Raw genomic sequence first — 6,000 nt, forward strand, 5'->3', positions numbered from 1 at the left:
TAAATATTGCTGAATCATGTGAAATTCTGGTGCTTCATTCCTCAATTTCTCGCTGACCTCACTGATGTGTGTGTGTCGTGACCGCACGCCGCAGTCAACCAGTCCGGGTTCCAGACAACTGGGAACCACAGCGACCCGTGAAGCACTGCCCTGGATGCAGCACGCGAAGACCGGCGCTTCATTAACACACTCGCAAAGATAAAACGTTTTTACAAACGGAGGTTACTCACGTCTTCATAAAGACATCAAACGCACAGCACACGAAGCGCAACCAAGTGTAATGACGATGAGTTTCATTACAAGTTTTTTTTGGTAGCCTTTGGTCCGCGCCCAATAAGAGTCTGGCACGGGGTGAGCGTCGCAGCCCGGAGAGTCTAGTGCCGGGAACTTAATAATGTTTCCTTTACATGGCTTCTCCAGGCGAGGCAATGGCCGGACCAGAGCGCAGCTGCACAATCTGTTCAAAGTTGGTATTTACGAGTAGTCTTCCGCTCAAGTGGCTCGGAAAATGGGCGGGCGGCGAGGGCAAGACTTTCCTTGGCAGCCCAGTCAGGCGTAGGTGCGCACGACTTCGGGCGACGCCCAGTCCCTCCCCACGCCCTTTCCGTGGCGTCTATACTTGTCCTGCTCAACCCAACCCTGTGCCACCCAGCCCTGCCTCACTCTACCTTGCCATGCCCTTTCATGTTGGTCCATAATGCACCACACCACGCCCCGTCCAGCCACATCCCTTCCTCACCAGTCGCTCCCCCATCTCGACCCAGTTTTTATTTCATCCCACACCCATCCCCACTTGTTTCGTCTCTTCCTCCCTACATACACCACCTTGTCCCTCAGCCCCACCTACTCCCGCGAGATCATGCCTTTCCTCCCTCTCCCTCATTATTCTACTTCCTCCACGAACCTCTCCACTACCACATTCTCGATGTCACGGACCCTGCCACAGCAATTTTGACACGGTAACACTGTGAACGATGATGCTTTCGTTAAATGATACGCTTATACGCTGTCTTTCGAGAATGTGCGATAGCAATGTATTTCTACTAAAACCTTTACTTATTTGTGAGATAGAATAATTTGTATGGGTATGATCTTGTATGTAATAATTCAGGGGTTTTGGTAAGTACAGATTAAAAGTCAAGTTGTTGCATGTTATAAAACAGATACATGATATAATCACCGGACGAAAACAATCCTCGTTGACAGAGTTACCACGTCCGTATGTGTCCACTTCCACCTTTCCACGCCACGCCCTGCCTCAGACCTCTTTTCACATACCTTGCCTCCCCCTCTCCCCAGTACAGCCTTCAGATCAAACACACGTTAGCACAAGACCATGGAAAACAGGTAAACTATACAGTGAAATGCATGCATGACGATGGTCAACTGAACATCCACGGAAACAAATTAACAACAAAAACACGTACACACACAGGCGAACAAGCTAATGACCAGGGCAAAGCTGCCACCCCCCCCATCTCCACCTCCCTCTATCCACGTCCCTCTTCCCTCCCCCTTCTCTCCAAACTTCCCCACCTCCCTCTATCCCCTCCAATCCTTTCTCCCGACCTCCATACCTTCCTCCAACCCCTCCGCTCTCCCCACCTCCCCTGCCTCCCTCCACCGTCTCTCCCTCCACTTCCCTCCAGCCCCACCTCGTTTCCACCTCCTTCCTCCTCTCCCTCCACACCACTTCCACTCTAATTAAGCTTAATGATTAACACCTGATGGCAGTCAATAATTATAATCAGCTAATTAAGAGCAATCGAAGCCTAATAATGGAACCCTATTTATCACGCCCCGCTGCGGCCCCCATCACTACTGCTGCTGCTACTACTGCCTCGACAACCATTGTGATGGTGTTGACGGTGATGACGTGACAGGAATACTGGAAATACTATGGTGACAGTAATGGTACTCAATGTTTGTAAAAGAAATAATGAATAAATGTATATTAACAATCCCGAAAAAAAAACCCACCGATCATGCCTTTCCTCTTTCTCCCTCATTATTATTCCGCCACCTCCACAAACCTCTCCACTACCAAAAGTTCTCTATGTCACTGTCCATGCTACTGCAATTTTAACATGGAACACACATGACTTATGATCATATTCTGAAATACTTCAGCGCCGCACCTCCAAACGCTACTTTCAAAAGCCTCTAGTTGAAGTTGCACGGTTTTTTATCAGCGCCGCACCTCCAAACGCTACTTTCAAAAGCCTCTAGTTGAAGTTGCACGGTTTTTTATAACTGTTAATGGTTCTAGAGACGAATGAACAAGGTATCTATTATTCACAGAGGATACGCTTGTAAAAACCCGACAAATCACCTCTGTGGCTTTTAGAGATAGCCGTTATGAAGGGGCAAAACGTTTCAGAATACCGGCTTGATATGATTGTTGGCGGTACCCTTGCCAACACGCATCACCACCTCGCCACCTTCTCTTACCTCATCCAGAATAATTTGTCGTCTCTAAAGGAATGAACACGCGAGTTATGCATTTAGTGCAAAACATACAAGATTTTATTTTACGAGGTAAAAAATAAATAAATTCGAATCTGAATATGTATAATTTAGCAAAGTTCCTACTCTCAGATAAGGCAGCACCACAGTTTTTAATAGCACCTGAGAGCCGCAGTAAATAATACACGCGGCCCAGGTGTTCCTCGCCTCGCTGTAAGAGGATGAGAAGCGGGCGACACAGTGATAAGCGAGAGGCCGCAGCAGGGACAGCAATAACACACACACACACACACACACACACACACACACACACACACACACATAAGCAACGCGAAAGATAAATATCATGAGAGAGAGAGAGAGAGAGAGAGAGAGAGAGAGAGAGAGAGAGAGAGAGAGAGAGAGAGAGAGAGAGATTCCCAACTCAAAACTACGAAGACAAAGTGGTAATAATCTCCGCTAAAACGCATCATCAGCGTATCATAACTTACAGAAGGATGGACGGACATTCAAGGGCCGCACGGGAACACGGCTATAAATTCACAACACAGCCTCGAGGAGAAAGGAGATGCGAGAACCTTCAACACGTAACATGGAGGCAACACGGAGAACATTAACTGCATCTAACCTGAAGGCGACGGTGGTGTGGTGATGACGACGCACGAAGCAGGCACGCCACACGCCGCCTCCTCGCCCTTTCCCGCTACCACAGCTCCCAAGGGCACCGGTGTCCACAGGAGGCTAGCGCGGGGTAGGATGGCACGGAAACAAGACAACCGACCCACACGTGACACCGCGACTTGCCGGAATGAACGAATATTACGTAAATGCATGTCACTAATAGGCAACTCTTGAAAAATGAACCAATAGGATAGCGAGGTGAAGGTGGCGCGTCTCAAACAAGCTAGTCCTTACCGTCAGTCACCAAACGCTTCCTAATTACTACTTACTTTGCTGTTTTGGATGAGGGAAATTGCATAAAAGAGTTGAAATTACTTGTGTGTTTAACGTAGCATCCTTAGGAAGGCTTTGATTATGTGTGTGTGTGTGTGTGTGTGTGTGTGTGTGTCATGTTTTCTTTTGAATTTCCGCCAGAAGACTTAGTTTAGACAAGATCGTTCAGGAGGGGAGTGTTTATGGCAGTCGAAGCAAACGAGCTGGTAAGTCGCGAAATGAAACGGAGAGCAAAGCATTTAATCATCTGTGAAAATACCAATTATCCTTCCCCTGCATCCCTCCCTTTCCTTCCCTCCCCGTCCTTCGTCCCTCCCTCCACCTCCTCCTCCACCACATCCACCAAATCCACTATACCGCCACGAACCCTCCCTAACCAACCAATTAGTCCCAGCAACCACCTATTCCCCCCTCCATCCATCACCGACACATTCCACCGCACGCCCCACCACCCTTGTCCTCACCCCTCATCCCTCCACCTCTCCACCCGCCACTGCAGCTCTGAATGTAAAAATTAATGCCTAAGTTTAACTCACATTTCAGCAATTTCCCGGCGCGAGCATGAACAAGCCTCCCTCCCTCTCCCTTACCCGGCTCTTCCACCCTTTCCCTCCCTCCACCTCGCCCTCCCCCGTTGTCAGGCACGTGTCTCCCCCAAGGCATCCCCTCCACACTGACGTCATTCTCCCCCATCCTATGATTCCTCCTCCTGCTCTTGTTTCCTCTTGCTCTTCCTATTTATCTTCTTTCATCTCCCCTTTCTCCTCCTTCCCCCTCCTCCTCCTCCTCCTCCTCCTCCTCCTCTGCAGCTGAATCCTAGTTAGCTAAATATAATTGTTGTCTAGTCACAATAAACAACTTCTGACGAGCGGTTGTTATGTGATATTTATTGGTGGAAAAGTCTTTGTTCACAGACTTGGTGTATTGTTCTCGGGTAAAAGTTGCTGCTGCCACCGCCGTTATCACCACCACCATTATCACTATTACTACCACCACCATCACTATCACCAATACCCCAACCATTCCTACCATTATCACCGCTACCACCACCACCATTACCACCATCACCGCCGTTATTACCGCCTCAGTTATCACCACCACTGCCACCATTACTACCACCACCGCCATTATTACTACCATCATCATTACTATCACCACTATCATCACCACCACCATTACCGCCATCATCATTACCACTACATGGCACCGTTATCAACACCGATATCACCACCACCACCATCACCACTACAATTACCACCACCACTACCACTACTACTATCACCACACTACCACCACCATCACCACCACATCCCCAATACCACCGTTACCACCACCACCACCACCACAAGTATCACCCCCAACGCCACTACCACCATCAGTACCACCACCACCACCACCATTACCACCACCACTACTAATACTATTACAACAACAACAACAACAGCAGCAGCAACTACTACTACTACTACTACTACTACTACTAACTACTACTACTGCTGTGATGCTGTTGCTGCTGCCACTACTACTACTACTACCACTACCACTGCTGCTGCTATTACTACTACTACTACTACTACTATTATTATTGCTGCTGCTGCTGCTGCTGCTGCTACTACTACTACTACTACTACTACTACTGCTACTACTACTACTACTACTGTTACTACTACTATTAATTACAACAATAACAATAATACTGATAATAATATCGTCACCACCACCACTGCCACCAACACCACTATTAATATCATTATCTCCACTACTACTACTACTACTACTACCACCACCACCACGTACCTGCATCTCTCCCGTCCTCCCTGCACCGGTCGTCACCTGAGGCCACCACGTGCAGGAAACGGCGTGTGTTACTCCCTCGGGGCTGTTTGCTGCCTCGGGGTCGCGGCGCCCACACGTATTCAAATGAGCTCGTGGAATTAAAAAAGTTTCCCCCTGCGAGGAATACTCTAGCTTTTTCCCTCCCGCCCCCAACACACACACACACATACATACACACACACACCGATGATGTGGAAATAGGTAGGTATATTTCATACAGGAACTGCCACGTGTAAGCCTGGTCGCTTCTTGCAGCTTCCCTTATTTCTTATGTTCCTAAGTTCTTATACTAAGAAGCTGTTGTTAAATGTATACCTTTCTGTCTAATGGACGTACGAGTTATAAAAATCTAATCAAAAGTAAGTAACACCAAAGTACTTTATTTCTTTTTTTCTTTTTTTGTTATGGATGAGGAAGGAGAGGGGCAAGATTAGAGAGAGAGAGAGAGAGAGAGAGAGAGAGAGAGAGAGAGAGAGAGAGAGAGAGAGAGAGAGAGAGAGAGAGAGAAAGAGAGAATACTAAATTCACGGTTCCAATATGCAGACATACCCTAATAAAAAAAGAGAAAAAAAGAAAGAAAATGACACATATATAAAGCTTAAAAGAATACTGTTATACCGTGAACCACATAAATTACACTCAATAATACTAATAATAATAACATCGATAACATAAACGTAGATTTTTTGTGATTTTTCTTTCTCGCTCTTATTTCATTCTCTATATTTCTTTTTTCCCTCTACA

The 6,000-nt window shown here is 47.0% G+C and overlaps 1 long non-coding RNA gene across 1 annotated transcript in view; it reads right to left on the bottom strand.

Moving 5' to 3' along the window:
* LOC135116439 (uncharacterized) overlaps positions 1-3,381 on the bottom strand; it is a 96,006-nt gene extending 92,625 nt beyond the window's left edge. Inside the window, exon 1 of the long non-coding RNA XR_010276334.1 lies at positions 2,958-3,381. This is a non-coding gene — a long non-coding RNA (uncharacterized LOC135116439). The remainder of the gene's footprint in view (positions 1-2,957) is intronic.
* Between the last annotated feature and the right edge of the window lie 2,619 nt (positions 3,382-6,000).

This window comes from Scylla paramamosain, chromosome 3 (assembly GCF_035594125.1).
Source record: "Scylla paramamosain isolate STU-SP2022 chromosome 3, ASM3559412v1, whole genome shotgun sequence".
Lineage (NCBI taxonomy): Eukaryota > Metazoa > Arthropoda > Malacostraca > Decapoda > Portunidae > Scylla > Scylla paramamosain.